Source organism: Temnothorax nylanderi, unplaced genomic scaffold (genome assembly GCF_030848795.1).
Source record: "Temnothorax nylanderi isolate EJ_2023f unplaced genomic scaffold, tnyl_v1.0 TNYL_tig0040_pilon, whole genome shotgun sequence".
Classification (NCBI taxonomy): Eukaryota; Metazoa; Arthropoda; class Insecta; order Hymenoptera; family Formicidae; genus Temnothorax; species Temnothorax nylanderi.
The window spans coordinates 1,379,844-1,396,489 of record NW_027249102.1 but is presented as its reverse complement, the minus strand read 5'-3'; the positions used below and the strand labels follow the sequence as shown (position 1 = coordinate 1,396,489).

The 16,646-nt window shown below is 35.4% G+C and overlaps 1 long non-coding RNA gene and 1 pseudogene across 1 annotated transcript; one reads left to right on the top strand and one right to left on the bottom strand.

Annotated features, from left to right (window-relative positions):
• Nucleotides 1-189: 189 nt before the first annotated feature.
• LOC139771500 (uncharacterized) lies at nt 190-16,291 on the bottom strand. The gene is made up of 5 exons (XR_011717920.1): nt 15,435-16,291; nt 14,826-15,169; nt 14,077-14,699; nt 13,728-13,856; nt 190-467 (listed from the first exon to the last, which is right to left on the bottom strand). It is a non-coding gene; the product is annotated as an uncharacterized lncRNA (long non-coding RNA).
• LOC139771499 (T-box protein 2-like) lies at nt 6,303-9,978 on the top strand (annotated as a pseudogene).
• Nucleotides 16,292-16,646: the final 355 nt, after the last annotated feature.

The following is a 16,646-nucleotide window of genomic DNA, read 5'->3' as shown; positions in this document are numbered from 1 at the left end:
TTATAACCTGTTGCGTTCTGATTGGCCGAGCGTAAGTGTAAGAATAAGAGTAGGAGTAAGAAATAAAATTAATTTAAAGCGTCGTCTACAATGGCAGCAAGAGTAAGGATTAAGCAGGATTAAGGCGTAAGCAGTAAGTTATTGACTAATGGGATTTTTACAATTTAAGAATAATCGACAGTGGTTGGTTAATAGCTTACTGCTTATGTCTTACTGCATACTCCTGCTGCCATTGTAGACGACGCTTTATTTCGCTTACGCCCTTACGCCAGCTCTCTTAAACCGGAAATAGCTCTCTTACGCCCACTCTTACTCCTTACTCCACGCTTACTCCGTGCATTGTAGACGACGCTTAATACCACGCCGTCTGTGTGTCCCTCTTTGAATCTTGTCCAATCTTGTTTTCCCCTTATTAAAAGCGGGTTCGTAAAATGCGCCAACGCAAATTGTGTCTTGCCGATGCGAGTCTGTAACAAAAAAAAGACAACATTACACACACGTGTATATATACATATATATATATATGTCCGCGGCCCGACATAACCTACTTTTACAGACAACTTGACACTTTTCACAATCAAATATATTTACTTTTAAATGAATGGACTAATAATAAATTCACTTTTAATCACAGCAAACAGTCATCACAGCAGTCTTTCAGAGTACTGCATGCAGCTTTGAGTTTATAAGTTAATAAGTGTTTACTTTCATTAGTGTGTAATTAGAAAGTGTTTGAAATACAAATCTGTTTGAATTTCTAATAATTAAACACAAATTGTTTTATTTTGTTCCCGTTTGAAAATCAAACATATATATCTGTTTAATTTGACTTGTGTTTGATTTTAGAACTACAATTTTGTATAGGTCTGTAATGTTTGATACAAAAGTGTCTTTTCTCGCCTAACCGTTGAAGAGTGCGGACGTATATTCGAGTGCGGTCTTAGAATTTTCTAGATTGCGCAACATTGCATATCGTTTATTCGAGATCGTAAATACGCTCAGGGAAAAGACAGTTTCGCGATACGCGATTACGTATAAAAGTCTTGACACGGCATACGTTCTGCGAGTAATTTAACGTCGTATTATTCCGAGGTATCGAGATTTGTACCCGGGTAACGCTCGTGAACAGTTTGATTCATCAATCGCTTACGCATTACTGTATTCGTGTGCTAGAAGCAAATATATGTGAGATCTAGATTCTGGAAATATTGAGAGCGCTCTATCACGTGATCGATATACATGTGACATGCCTCGACCGCGTGTGTGTGCGTGCCGGGCCTGTCGAAAGTACGGGTTGGAGTGGCAGTCATCTACCGGCCGCCGAACGATAAGACGGATTAATGTAGTAGTATCTAACATATATATTCTTGTTTTTGTTAACTCAAAACGAGATACATTATAATTATTTAAATAATCCTCATCTTAATCCTTGACGAAATCGTTCGTGAACCGAGTGTTAGTGCGCGATCTTGTCCGAGGACATTGGCCATTACTACACATGAAGCTGGCAGCGGACATTTTGTATCTTGGTACGAGACAGGAAGGAAGGAAGTTCAGCAGCCTTCGTATACATCGTATACATCGTTGGCTCTTATATGTTCTACGTTCCAACGTCAAACGTAGTGGCGACCGTAAATTCAACTCAAAGTGAGTTCACAATATTCTCAGACCTAAAGTTCGGTCACAGAGATAAATAGCCATTAGAAGCGCGTTCAATAGCCAAGTTAATGATAGACTGCAAAAGAAAGCCTGTGAGGTCCGATAATACGCGGTAATCAGATTTATGCAGCGGTGCTAGAAGGGGATCGCCGAGATAAGGATATGATTTTCCGTCGGGATTAATTTACCGAATAGCATTAATCGTAGCTGGTGCAAACAACGGCTCGAGCGCAAAAAGGGCATACACCCATAATAAGCATGAAGAATGGCAATCACTTCTATGCATAAGTGTTTGAAACTCAAATGCTTTTCCAATTGTTTGATAAGTTAAACATTTTTTCTACTTTAATGTTTATAATTTAAACAGTTACGATAAACCCATTTTTAGAGTGTATCTATTACAATTGCGCCATAATTTTGACACAAAGATTTTAATTTTTCTAATGCTGATATTTTTATCCGCTTTAGGTCTACTATTGGAAATTCCGTAGGTCTCGTTCGTATTTTTCGATTTTTTTAATTTTTTAATGGCATCGATCTCTCTAAATGAGCACAATGACCTCAATGATTTGGTCGAAAGCAATCTGAGCTGTTCGTTTGATTTCTTTAATTCTTCGTTTGATTTTTCGAACTCATTAAGCCTTGAATTGAGCTGTTCATTTGATTTCTTTAATTCTTCGTTTGATTTTTTGAACTCATTAAGCCTTGAATTGAGCTGTTCGTTTGATTTCTTTAATGTTGTTGAAGTGGTTTCTCGTTTGATTTTTTAAATTCTTTAATGGCATCGATCTCTCTAAATGAGCATAATGACCTCAATGATTTGGTCGAAAGCAATCTCGCCATTTCTACAACAAAAAACAGTAGAATGAACTAAGTACGCGCCTTCTTTCTCTCATTCCTCTCCGTGCACAACTCGCTCTGAAAGTAATGTATTTCCCTAATGCATTTTCTAATTTCTTAATTGACATTTCATATTTCAAAGAAAGAATTTAAGTCGACCTGACTGGCCTTAATTACAAAAACGATGTTTCGACCATTATTCCGTATCTTTGCATATTCACCGTATCACCGTATTTCTTAATGAAAAACATCAGCTATCTCTTTTTCTATAACGTTTTTCACTGTGTAGCACTTTTGACTTAGATCAATTAAAATCGTGCCTATTTGAAAGACGGTGTCTGCTTACTGATTGGCTATTCTCGTGTTTTCTAATATCTAAACGAAGTTTATTAATACGCGTCTTTAAGTGTCTCTTGGTTGTTCTACAAAATAGGCATTGCAATCGTTGCAACTGATTTTATACACAATTTCAGTCTTCCTAATATTATCAAGCACATCGTTTCCTTTTTTTTATAATAAAATCGAATTTTTTCAGAACAGTGTAAAGGACGTTGAAATTAATGCCTCACAAAATACGACAAATATTCTCGCTATGGCCCTTGACGTAAGGGATTTTAAAGTATTTTTTAATATCGTGGAAATTATCGGTAGCATTATTAGTATCGAATTTCATATTTCATTGCCTCACATGGGGTGTGTGAAGTTGGCACCCCTACTTTAAAATTCGATAGTTCTGATTAGAGTTCCGAAGATTAGAGATACTCTTCTTTTCGAAGAGTATAGGAGTATTTTTATGTTTATAAAAAGAGTTCCGGCGATTAACACTATGAAAAAGGTAATTAAAAAATGGGGTGCTAACTTCACACCCAACTTTAAGATCGAATAGTTCTCAATAGCTCATCTGAAGAATTTTGATGACTAGAGTTCCTGATAAAAGTAAACATTTTTTGATTTTTTTCAAAAAACAAAGAAATGAAAATCTGATTTTAAGTCAGAATAGTTCTAAGTAGCTTATTTGATTTCTTTCGAAAAGTTCTAGAGTTCTTGATAAGTAAAACATTCCAAAACCTTAGAATTGTTTTAAAAAATCATCATCAAAACTTACGCAAATGACGTTTACGGCAGACCTTCGAAGTCGAATATCTTCTTAACTAGTGACTGGATCGTTTTCGATCATAGAAATTTCTTTCAGAATTCTTAGAGTTATACTAAAAAACGGAACTCTTATCAGAACGTCTAGAACTTTCAAAATAATTTTTATGCGGACTTAGTCGAATTTTACGCGTTGCATCCTCGAAGTCGAATATCTTCTTAACTAGCTATTAAGAAGTTAATATATGTCTTGCTCAACATTTAGAAATTAAGTTAAAAGTACCAATACCCGGACATGTATCTATATCTGGACACCTTTATTATTTATAAGTATAACGCGAATTAAAATTAAAGATACAAATATTTTTTTTGTAGTTTGAAACTTTAGTTGTGGTATCCAAACGTTAATTTTCATAAATTTATATTTTTTTAAAGGTATCCAGACATAGATACGTGTCCAGGCATTGGTACATTTACCTACTCTTAAGTGTCCGGGTATTAGTACCTTTATACCTTAATTGGATTTGAAAATTAAATAATTTCCCTCCACACGAGCCGAAATAATTAATAAGATATTTTTTTTTTCTATTATATGCAAAATAAAGATAAACTTTATATTCTACAAATTTAGATTTTGTATTAAACATAATGATTAAATGTCTAATACAAAATCTAAATTTGTTCGAATTTTTATTAGAGAATTCGATAATTTGTATACGACAATTAAAATTAAATCCATATAATTAATTGCATCTTTAAGCTTATCGGTTAAATGAGTTTTGATAAATGATAGCATTTATCTTGTGTTTTTACTAAATCTAGAATTTATTGGTACCTACAATATATGATGATGAATAGTTCACAAAAGAGTACTTTTTAATGAAAAGTAGATTACAGCGGATATACTGAATAGTCCGAGCTTGTGAAAATATCGTTTTGTTAATGATACCACGTAAATGTAATTTTCAAAAAAGGCAAAAAAAAAGGCGCCAAGTACACATTTATAATATATACATTAATGATGCGCGAGATTTACTTTCGTGTACAAGCTAAACGTCTATTGTTTTCTATTTTGTATACATTGAGTATAATTATGTATTTTTCTTTTGATATTTAAAGGCGCACATTATGTCATCGGTTGAAGTTCGGCCGAAACAGTCGTTTATTATAAGTTTTAATACGATATCGTAACACGCGATTTGGCGTGAAAACGTGAGTTTTCGTTACCGCAGAGAGAGAGAAAAAGAGAAAAATCTCGAGATTCCCCGTGTACATGGATTTTTACGTAAATTTAACATTGTAATGACTTAACGCATTTTTATTTTTCGATATCCTCTTTCTATATTTGTAAAGAGTGTACAGAAGAATGGTGCACGGAAAGAACGGTTTTGCTGAAGTATCAAAAAATTTAGCTAGATACAGATCTGAAAATAATTTTGTTGCATCATCAAAATAATTATGTAAAACAATCAAACTGATTACTAAAATATCAAAATTTTTACAGCATTATCATCATAGTCCAGCGACCTACTATAATTATTTTAATGGTGCAACAAAATTATTTTCAAACAGAAAACCGTTCTTTCCGTATGTGTAGATTAAAGGCGTGCATTTCCATGATGCGTGAATAAGAAACTCTGCAAGTCTCTGGCTTTCGTTTGCGCTTCACAAAACCGAATTTTGTACCCGTAGTATCTAAAAATTTAGCTAGATACAGATCTGAAAATAATTTTGTTGGTCTATTAAAATAATTATGTAGAACTTAAACTGATTGCTAAAATGTCAAAATTTTTTACAGAATCATCATATTTCAGCGACTTACTATAATTATTTTAATGGTGTAACAAAATTATTTTCAGATCTGTATATTTAGCTAAATTTTTAGATACTTCAGCAAAACCGTTCTTTCCGTGAACATATTTTTATCAGGATCTAAATATCGCTAATATGTATCACTAATGTAAAATGTACATAAAAGAAGCCAGTTGTTGCCATTTGTACACACATTAATCTAATAATTTCTTCGTCTGAACGTTGTTGGAATATTATCGAATCATTAGAGAATCTTAATATCTTGAGTTCGACTGATCGAGATTCAGCGGAAAGGCAAATATGTATAATATATGAGAAGCTTGAAAAAGTGCAGGATGTCTCTACTGAGATTACCCGGAAAAGGAACAGACAGTATCTGAACATTTTTAATCCTTTAGGGGCCTGTGTACATAATTATGTACTGGAAAAAAAAACTAAAAAACTTTCATCAGGGACGTCTTTTAAGACTACCTTATAAATTATAACATTTTACTCCAACGGGATCGATGTGTGGCCCCTAAAGGGTTAAAGAAAGATAAAGTTACGACAAATGGATTAACAACGCGTAATGAATTAATATTTATTTTAACTGGCTCAGTATTATGATTATGATTTAGTATTGTGATTATGGCATTTAAAATTATCATGTGAATGTTATTTGTTACCTTATATATTACCTTTTGTGAATCGCGGCAGAAAGAACAAAAGGTTCATGGACACATAGTTGTCTCATGTGTTGGCGCCGAACGACCGACGACACATATAGTTCACCTAGTTTCGGCGGATTGCACTGATCTCGTTTTGTGGTAGGTCACTGGTAGGCGAGAACCGATCGTCTCAGTTCCATTCTACAACTGCACGTGATTTCGACGTTCGTTCTGACCATTTCCGTGTTTGCCTTATACCTTACACCGACGGTGTCGGAGAAGAAACGTCGATCATCGGAGATGTTTCTTCAGGATCCAAACAACGCACTGATGCTACTGGAACTGAATATGCAACTAGCATCGCCATTCTTCGCGCAGTCACCGATCGCTCTACAACGCAAATTAGGTGAGAGGATGAATTCAAGCGAATGGGTATTTCAACTCCCATTGCTGCGCGGAGTCAACGTGGAGCTGCTTAATCAAAACCTCTGGCAGCAATTCTACAAGAATAATACAGAAATGATAATTACCAAGAGCGGCCGGCGCATGTTCCCGTCCGTTCAAATAAACGTAAACGGTTTGAAGAAACGTGAGAATTATTATGTCCTCATGGAGATAGCACCGGCCTCCGATCGCCGCCACAAGTACTGTGGATACCAAAACGGGGGCGAGAACAGCAATATGGGTGGCTGGAGTTTTGCGGGGCCGGCAGAGCCGCAACAGCCCTTCGGCTATAGGATTTATAAGCATCCCGAGAGTTCGGCAACGGGGAGCCACTGGATGGACAATCCGATCAGCTTCAATAAATTGAAGCTCACGAACAACATCAACGACCCCAATAATAACGTGGTATTAACATCGATGCACAAATACGTTCCTAGGATCTGGATAGTCCGTTGCTTCGATGCGAAGAACTACAACGAGCTCTTTACTCATTCAACCGCGTTGTTCGCTTTCAAGGAGACGGAATTTATCGCGGTGACGGGACCAAAACGAGAACATTACGAAGTTGAAGATCAATAACAATCCATTCGCGAAGGGTTTTCGCGAGATGGGTCAGTCACGGTTCAAGCGAAAGCATTATTCGATCGATCATCAGACCCAATCGGATTCCAGTCCCGACGAAGGGGTCTCATTGACCTACGACTCCGAATCGAATCAGCCGAACGACCTCCCCTTAAGGGTTCCAAGCCCATTAAAGCACGCGATTATCTTTTACTTTAGCCGGGGAGTCGAAGTTGGCCGGCCTTGCAACGTGGGAGAAGCGGACGCGAATCCCGCCACCGTTGCGAGTCGATCCCCGGCGCCGGGCGTGCTTGAAACGCAGTGCCCGTGCACTGCGTTTGACACAGATGGATATCCATTCACGAAATAACTTATTACTATTTATTTCTATTTTAATTTGACACGGCTACTGGGGGCAAGTCTCGTCGAGACCGTGGACATGTTCGGACGTGTTTTGTCCTGAATACTTTTTGAAGATTGCTGATGCAATCAGCGTCGAGTTTGGATTGAATCTTTCGAGTCTGTATCTATTATTTTTGACTTGTTCTTGGCCGTTATGTAATCCTGAGGAGGATTAGGTGCTATAAAATTTACAAAGAAGAAGAGGAAGAAGAAGGCTATTGGGGGCCACGGCTACTCGTGGCATGAGTCTCGTGCGTCAAGAGGCGTAATCGTTTCTATACCCGATAACTAGCGCCTACTCTCGAGGAGCCAGCTACGCAGTCACTGGGTGTCTCCGCACTAACCGAGTCATCAATCTCGCATCGTGCGTGCAGTGCCCGGACCATCCGAGAACCCGGGCGTGAAGATTCATTCTTAACTTCTTCATATTTATTGCGTATTGGGGAGCAAACGGATTGACAGCCGAGAGCTTCCCAGATAACCGTGCCCTTCCTTGGCTCCACAACTCACCAGCGGTACTTGGGCCCGTATCACTACAGGCTCTTATGGCCAATTTCTTCACCGTCGGATAACTCTATCCTTCGGTTAACCTTACTTTTCATCACTTTCTAACTGCCTCCTTAGAAAGAGATGAAGAGTGAGGTTAACCGAAGGATAGAGTTATCCGACGGTGAAGAAATTGGCCATTAGAGGCGCAGTCAGATCGCTATTGACGCCACTTGGTTACTGCAGAACGCGCTGTCCAGCCGACATCAGATCTTGCGACCGAGCCGTACTGAATCGGAACAGCCGCATTGCAGCGGTTCAGCGAGACCACTGGGAGGTGGGCGCATGACTCGACTAGGAGAGGTTATATATTCGCATCACCAGACCAGTAACTGACTCTGACCCCAGGCCCAAAGAGACTCGTGCAGAGAATCAATGGCTTAAGACAGCCTGACTCCTTCGATACAATACGACAGTGCTCGCACCAGCGTAGTTTTCAGGCCACTTGAATCTTCGGATTCTAACACGGATTTGCCATTTTTTTCGCGTTCCTTTCTGCCACAATTTACAAAAGGTAGTAGTCTTGCCGCTGTTCGCAACGCGGACGGGAGCGAGGCCGCCGTGGCCAGCGTGATAACCGGTAGTAGGTCCGAGAGAACGAGTATGTGTATACGCGATCGTTTACTTAACGCGGATCGGCGAGCGACCGGTCGGTCGGCGGGTTTGGTACACGGCTAACAGTGCCTCCGATCGCGTAATCTAACTGATCGTTTCCAGTTTCGCCGGCGTGAACTCGCTTCTAGTATTAGGGCCACGCGAAGTAAGACTATCTCTGCTACTCAATATGTCGTTAACCCTTTAGGGGCCTGTGTACATAATTATGTACATTAAAAAAAAACAAAAAAAAAAACAAAAACAAACAAAAACAAACAAAAACAAACAAAAAAAACAAAAAAAAAACAAAAAAACTAAAAGAAACTAAAAAACTTTCATCATGGACGTCTTTTAAGACTATCTTATAAATTATAACATTTTACTCCAACGGGATCGATGTGTGGTTCCTAAAGGGTTAATTTAATTATTAATTTGACTAGTCAATGGAGTTAAAATAACATTATTTGTGTTAAAATAATAAATTTCGACACATGGTAATTAAAAAGAACAAAATGTTATTTAACTCAAGGTATTGGTTTAACCCTTTGTAACTCATGTTATCAAAAATAAAAAATATGACAACTATTTTAAATTGATTTACAACAGATAAATTCATGATTTAGAATGTTAATGGACACTTTGCCGGTTTGTAACAGTATTGTTACCAGGAGTTACAAAGGGTTAAATTTTATCTTTTGATATTTAATAGCGTAGGGACAATTATAGTAACTATACCATTTTTGATTTATATAGAGTATATAGACTAATGATTGTATGTATAGAATATTTTGTAATGAATTGTAATTGCAAGCCGTTTTATTATACACTTTAAATCCAAAAGTGTTATTTCTACACGGATAAACGTTTAAAAATGACACATTTGACTGAAGCTCGTTTTACATGTTTTATTGCGTGTTAAATCCACACGTTTAATCGTATTAATATGTTCAACCGTGTTAAATGGCATCATTCAAAACGACAAGAAAATGTGTAAGAAGAGCTTTAGTTAAAGCAACACACTTGGATTTGCTGTAAATTAACCGTATAGAAAAAGAATTTCTCATTATTTCATAAAATTATACATTTCTTTTTTAAATGAAAGAAAGTTACGCACGTTGCACGTAACTTTCTTGAACTTTTTAATGCGCCATGAATGTCTGTACTCGATGCATTAAATTATGCGTTTTACTCGTTGATATTGTTTACGATAATTTTATCGTTGCATCTTTAATCGATTATACGCGTATATATCGATGCTGCGAGATTTATATCAATATTACCCGTATGACGAACCTCCTCCGTGAATGTATCTCCGATTTAAGGTCGATTTAGACATAACCGTGCCGTGCCCGTACCGTTTACGGACAGAAAGATTTAGACTCGTTTCACATGTAGGTATCCGGCACCGGCCTACCGATGCCAGGTATCCGATCGATTTTCTTTGTTTTCACAAATCGGTTATCGGACAAACGTGTAAATGCTCCCATATTAATCCATACACTTCGTGATCGGATACCCGGCGTCAGTAGTCCAGTATCGGATACGTGTGAAACGGGGCTTAGTCGAATTTCATCCGTTGCATCTTCGAATATCTTCTTAACTAGGGGCCGGATCGCCACTAGTTAGTGGTAGAGTTGCAGACGTTTTGATGGGAGTTTTAAGAAGATATTCGATTTCGAAGGTCTGCCGTGAATGTCATTTGTGTTTTGATGATAATTTTTTAAAACAATTCTAAGGTTTTGCAATTTTTTACTTATCAGGAACTCTAGAACTTTTTGAAAGGAATTAAATGAGCTACTTAGAACTATTCTGACTTTAAATTAAACTTTTCTATTTTTTTTTGTTTTTTGAAAAAAATTAAAAAAATTTTTCTTTTATCAGGAATTCTAATACTCGTCAAAATGCTTCAGATGAGCTATTCAGAACTATTAGGTCTTAAAGTTGGGTGTAAAGTTAGCATTCCATTTTTTAAATGCCTTTTTCAAAGTGTTAATCGCCGGAACTCTTTTTATAAACATAAAAATACTCTTATACTCTTCGAAAAGAAGCTGGAACTTTAATTAGAATTAAAAAATTTTAAAGTAGGAGTGCGAACTTCACACACCCAGTGGGTACATAGCAGAGTTACTTATTTCTGCATTTGTCTTGCATTTTACTTGATTTTTATTTCAGATATTTTTAGACTTGAATTTTGTTTTCGTATTTCTCATTTATATGTATAAATATTTCTCATACATGTTAAATTTTTCCGTCAGTTAATATATTTGTCCAAATTTCTGTGATTTTACTTGTCTCTTTGTATATAGTGTGGAAAAGAAATTTGAATTAATTTAATTTGAAGTTGTTTCAAATTCTTACGAATATGCATATTTGTATGCAATTTTTGGACATAAGAAACTAAATTAATCCCAATAATTATTTAAAAAAAAAAATTGTAAGGCATATATTTCAATATATGTTAAAGAGTTGTGACAAAAAGATGAATAAATTGTCCAATTTTATTTAACATGTACTTTAATATCAAAATCTAACTGGCCAACCAAGTTTTCACCCCTAACAACACACACTCAATCCAATAACAGTCTTTCAAATCGACTTTTCATAGCTCTTCGCACGATAACTATTAACGGTAAATCTACTTTTCTCACGTCTTGTATAATTTGTAAAAATTTCTTTTGAGCCAAAGCCACGGCTTTTAAAAACCGTTTATCTTTATCTTCTTTCTTGTCCTGACACGACATTTTTAGTCTGCAGCATCGCTGCTGTTAAGGCGCAACGGCGCGTTATAATCCATAAACATATGGAAGAGTTCCACTGAGCTCCTGAGCGCTTGAAGTGTTAGCGTTCTCAGCGAGCCTCTGTCTTTGATTTGCAGCTCATGAAGACAGGTAACAGTGTCTCTGGGCATTGCTCCTCTTGTCCCGATAACTATCGGGAGGATCACACAGTCTTTCGCCCCTAACTGAGCTTTAAGCGGGGCTATGAGGGACGCATATTGCAATTGTTGTGATTTTACCATTAATAATTTTAAAATTATAAAGGCCAGAATATTCACCAGATGTTGAAAGATCTACTTTTACAACACGTTGTCCTTGAGGTCTTGGTGCTGAACTGGGGATTAAAATCCCTGACGGACCAGGCGAGCCATTTTCCGGTAAAAGATCGAGTTTTTTTATTTTTATGATTGTATTTTCAAACACTTCTTGCAAATTTGCTAAATTAGCTGAAACATTTGAAACTTGTGTGGCAAATTTTAAACTTTTATTTTAATAGTTTTCTGTAGCCGCAATGGTTGATTCCATTAAGGATACTAACTGTGTAGTTCGATCTTCAAGGGTACCAAATTTTTCAACTTGATTTAATAGAAGGGTCTTAACTCTGTTAAGACATTTCAGATAAGGAAATACACTGTTTGGATCATCAAGGAGATATCCTGCTATATCTGATGCAATTTCAGGAAGCCTCAAGTTGCCAATTTGAGTCAAAATTGGATTCAATGTTGTCCATAAAGATAATGTTCGTTTACATCCAATGCTATTAGACATTTTTTCAGCTGATTGAAGATATTGAAAAGCCTCCGATTCAGAAATCTTAGCTCTTTTGATAAAATTTAAATAAATATTTGTTAGATTGCCTTCCATACTATCTTTATTTTGATGTGGATACCATTCCTCATCTTCGATTTCTGTAAATTTAGGAATCTTTGGAGGAGCTGGTGGTTGAAGGGTTTTTGCAAGAGGAGTTTTGGTCATAAAGTATGATCCAGAGCTTTGATCTCCATCTCCTAACATTGATTCAAAAGCTGCATTAGGATCGATATCCATGACTGACCTCATATGCTCAAAACTAACTTTTTGTAGTTTTTCAGCCAATTGATTCGCCTGATCTTGCATTTCTGGTGTCATTTGTTCTGTCTGTTGATCATTTGTATTAATAGGACTGTAATAAGGATCTTTTTGGTAATCATCTGAATGTTCTGATGAGCTAGATTTATTGGATGACATTGTTGTGGTTGAACGAGGGGTTAAGAAATTAGAGATATCAAATTGCTTTATTCAATAATGATAATACTATTTTTCTCCTTAAGAGAGTCATAGTTACTCCCGTTGAAGTTTTTGGACGCGCTGATAAAAAAAGAAACAGAAACAGAGATTATTTAAAAGACCATATTTCCGAACACACAAATTGTTCGATCTTGCTCTTTCGCTTTCTCTCTCTCAATTTCTCTCTTTGTCTATCTATTTATTTATCTATGTACTATTTAAATCTTGCGCATCCTGAACGGTTTAATCTTGCTAATATCTATGCTTTATTCACTAATATATTCAAAGTTATATGACACAAGCATAAAAATTACGATTTGGGGGGAAAATGTACACGATATTTTAAGTCCGCATCTTTTTGAAATATAGTGCGCCACGTAGTAACGCGTTCGTCGCTTTTTCTGCAGATGGCGAACGCTAAGATAGCAAAATTAATAAAAATAATTTTTGTGAGCGTATCATTTTTAATTCATTAATATGTATCACATGCTAGGAAAATACATGTACACTCCACTATCAATTGTATATTTGTTTAAATTAGAGAAAATGCCGATAGGATTATAAACCAAACTTAATTAATTTTAAAATAATTAGCGATATTGACAATCACTTTAATGTCAAGTTAAATGATAAATCAGTATATCTAAAAGTCGATAGATGATCGACTTAGTCAAACATCATGCATGTAAGTTCTTTTTGATAGAAAAAGAATCAGAGGCGCCTACTACGACATATATGGTTCGCTAATATCCAAGTACATATATATATATATATGTATAAATATTTAAATGTCAAATTCCTTATAACACCAATAATTACAACATTTAATAGTTTATAGAATTTAAATGTACGGAAAGGTACAAAAATATGAAATGTAAAAATGTAATATCAATTTTGCATATTAAGTTGACTTGAAATAAATTTAACTGTAAACTATAAAATAAATTACATGCAATAGACTACAGAGTAATACAAAATAAGAGATTATTTTAAAGTAATAATTTGGTCGGTTTTTTCGCAATAATATAATACATATTGTATACATATAATTTTGATATATATATATAAGAGATGGTATTTATTATACCTCGACACATGGTGTTATCCGAATATGTTCTCTTATCTGAGCCAATGCTGAGATGATTGTATTGCTCGAGATCATGTATCTTTCCGACAGGGAAAGAATTGATTTTTCAGATCCTTTTTCAATTACTGTCTGTAAAATAAAATAAAACACTAAATTCACGTTGTCCTACTTCACCGAATATTCATTATTTAAATAACTTTCGTGCGGTTGAGGAATATTATTATTTTTGCATTCAACTCTGAGAAATGTATTTGAAATACAAGAATATTGTTACAGATAATACGCATTGATGTACATTCTGCGTGAATGTATTGAGCTTTAAAACTGCGATTAATAAAATTAGACATACCCATAAGCAACGTGATTTCCTTTTGTCTCGACACAGAGGACGGACGGACCAAATCATAAGAGAAAGTTGTCTTCGAATACTTTTCTCTTGCTTCTTTTTTCACTTTTTCGTTTTCTACATAAGCAAAGAGATACTTATGTATGAAGTTTTTTTTTTAAATTGAATAGGTACTTTATTTACCCCCAAGGGGTCTTAAAGGGCGTTTTAAAGGGACGTACCCAACACTGTACAATCCTATCTTTCAATATTCGCCTAAGTCCTATTCCGTACAAACTTTCGACTTTCCCTGCTCCGCTCAAACCGTCCACCCGTCACGTCCGCTCCACCGGAAGTCCTCTGCTTGTTGTTAGGTATTACTTGTTATTAGGTATCACCTATATATTTCGCGTTTTCCGATTAACGCAACTGATGTAGATATTTTTTAGAATATATCTATTTGGCTTTCATCAAATAGCATAATGTCATCAAAATCTTCCCTTGATTTAGAAGAACTCGGTGTAAGTTCCGAATTAAAGTTTGTTATTCCTGTTTCTCGTTCAGGCGGTTTCATTTGATCGAATGTTTCTATTCCACTTTCACATTGCATAGGCTCATGAAAATTAGCGTCACTCATATCTGTTAATCTAGAAGTACACGGTGCAGATTCAGTGCTTTGTAGTGATGGACAAACTCCTGGTTTGATATCTTTTAACATAACTTTCGTATATTTTGTAAATAAAGTCTGATTTTTTTAAGTGTTTGCTACAAACCGAAATAGTTCGGCTTGTCGTGCGACCAATAAATCCAAACCATTTTTCTCTATCCTCTTTATTTTTTAGTAATTTATGAAAGGATACGTCATGTTCTTGTCCGTGTTCCAGCTTGCAAATGCAACAATATCTAACCGTTTTTGCAATACAAGTACACTCTCAGAAAGGATTTAGTTTATTCTCGGTACACTGAGCAGTGGCTGGATTTCGTTGCATCAATAGTCCGGTCCAAAACTCCTGGATTGGCAACCATTATTTCTTTTACCTGTTTCTGGTGCGGAGTTATTTTGTTGATGATAAACTTTTTAAACAATTGTTCTATAATTTTTTTTTCCTTCTCCGATCTACAATGTCCCAGGAAAAACTAAGTAGTCTTGCACTTATTTCTATTGAACATGAAATATCAGAAAGTATGGACTTATAAAAAATAATAGACGAATTTGCGTCTCTAAAAGCCAGAAGAGTTAATTTGAATCGGTAAAAATTCTTGATGTTGATAAATCAAAAACTGAAAATTCTTATGTTAATAAATAAAAATTGAAAATTGGCACTGCTAGATTTTGAAATTTAAACATTATTTATAAATAGTTTTATTCATTAAACTTTTACCTTTTTTTCGTTTTTTTTTATTTGGTCGTAGACCTGTCTCCTAATTGCATCAATAGTCCGGTCCAAAACTTTTGGATTGGCAACCATTATTTCTTTTACCTGTTTCTGGTGCGGAGTTATTTTGTTGATGATAAACTTTTTAAACAATTGTTCTATAATTTTTTTTTCCTTTTTCCTTTACCGATTATATATATCGCCAAATTCAATACCAACCTTTCTTAAATGATACTCTATCGATTAAAAAAAAATTCAACCCGATATCTCAATATTTGCAGAAATTAGAGCAACCACGGACATTTCTAAAAAAATTCAAAATTTTTTTAAAAAAGAACCCCTTTACCGATCATCGCCAAATTTAATACCAACCTTCCTTGAATGATACTCTATCGATTAAAAAAAAAAAAAACAGCCCGATATCTCAATATTTGCGGAAGTTAGAGCAACCACGAACATTTCTAAAAAAATTCAAAAATTTTTTAAAAAAGAACCCTTTTACCGATCATCGCCAAATTCAATACCAACCTTCCTTGAATGATACTTTATCGATTAAAAAAAATAAACAGCCCGATATCTCAATATTTGCAGAAGTTAAAGCAACCACAACATCAAATCTGCACATACACACACATGCGGACATTTTTTTTTAATGCGATATTTTGACGTTTTAGAACACTCTGAACATATTAGCATCAAAAACTCAAAAAACAATCTTTTTTTTGGTTTCTTCTATCCCTATTTCATATATAATTCTTTTAAGGACGTTCTCCGGTCCTTATACTAGAGAAAATCGATTTTCTTAAGATTTTCTTAAAACTGTGAATATACGTTAATTTAGGTGTGCTTTATGCGTGGTATAAATTTCAGTACCTCTTCCGGTATGAAAAATAAAGATACTGAGCCTCAAAGTTTCAAAAAAAAATTTAATTTTAATTTTTTTTTAGTTTTGGCATTTTTTCCTTATAGAACTCGACGAGAGGAGCAACTTTGGTCCTCTTGGCCAACCTCGTATCTCTTACCGTTTGGCCTGGAAAACCTTTTCATTAGTAAAAGTTGAAACTTTGAGGCTCAGTATCTTTATTTTTTATACCGGAAGAGGTACTGAAATTTATACCACGCATAAAGCACACCTAAATTAACGTATTTTCACAGTTTCAAGAAAATCCTAAGAAAATCGATTTTCTCTAGTATAAGGACCGGAGAACGTCCTTAAAT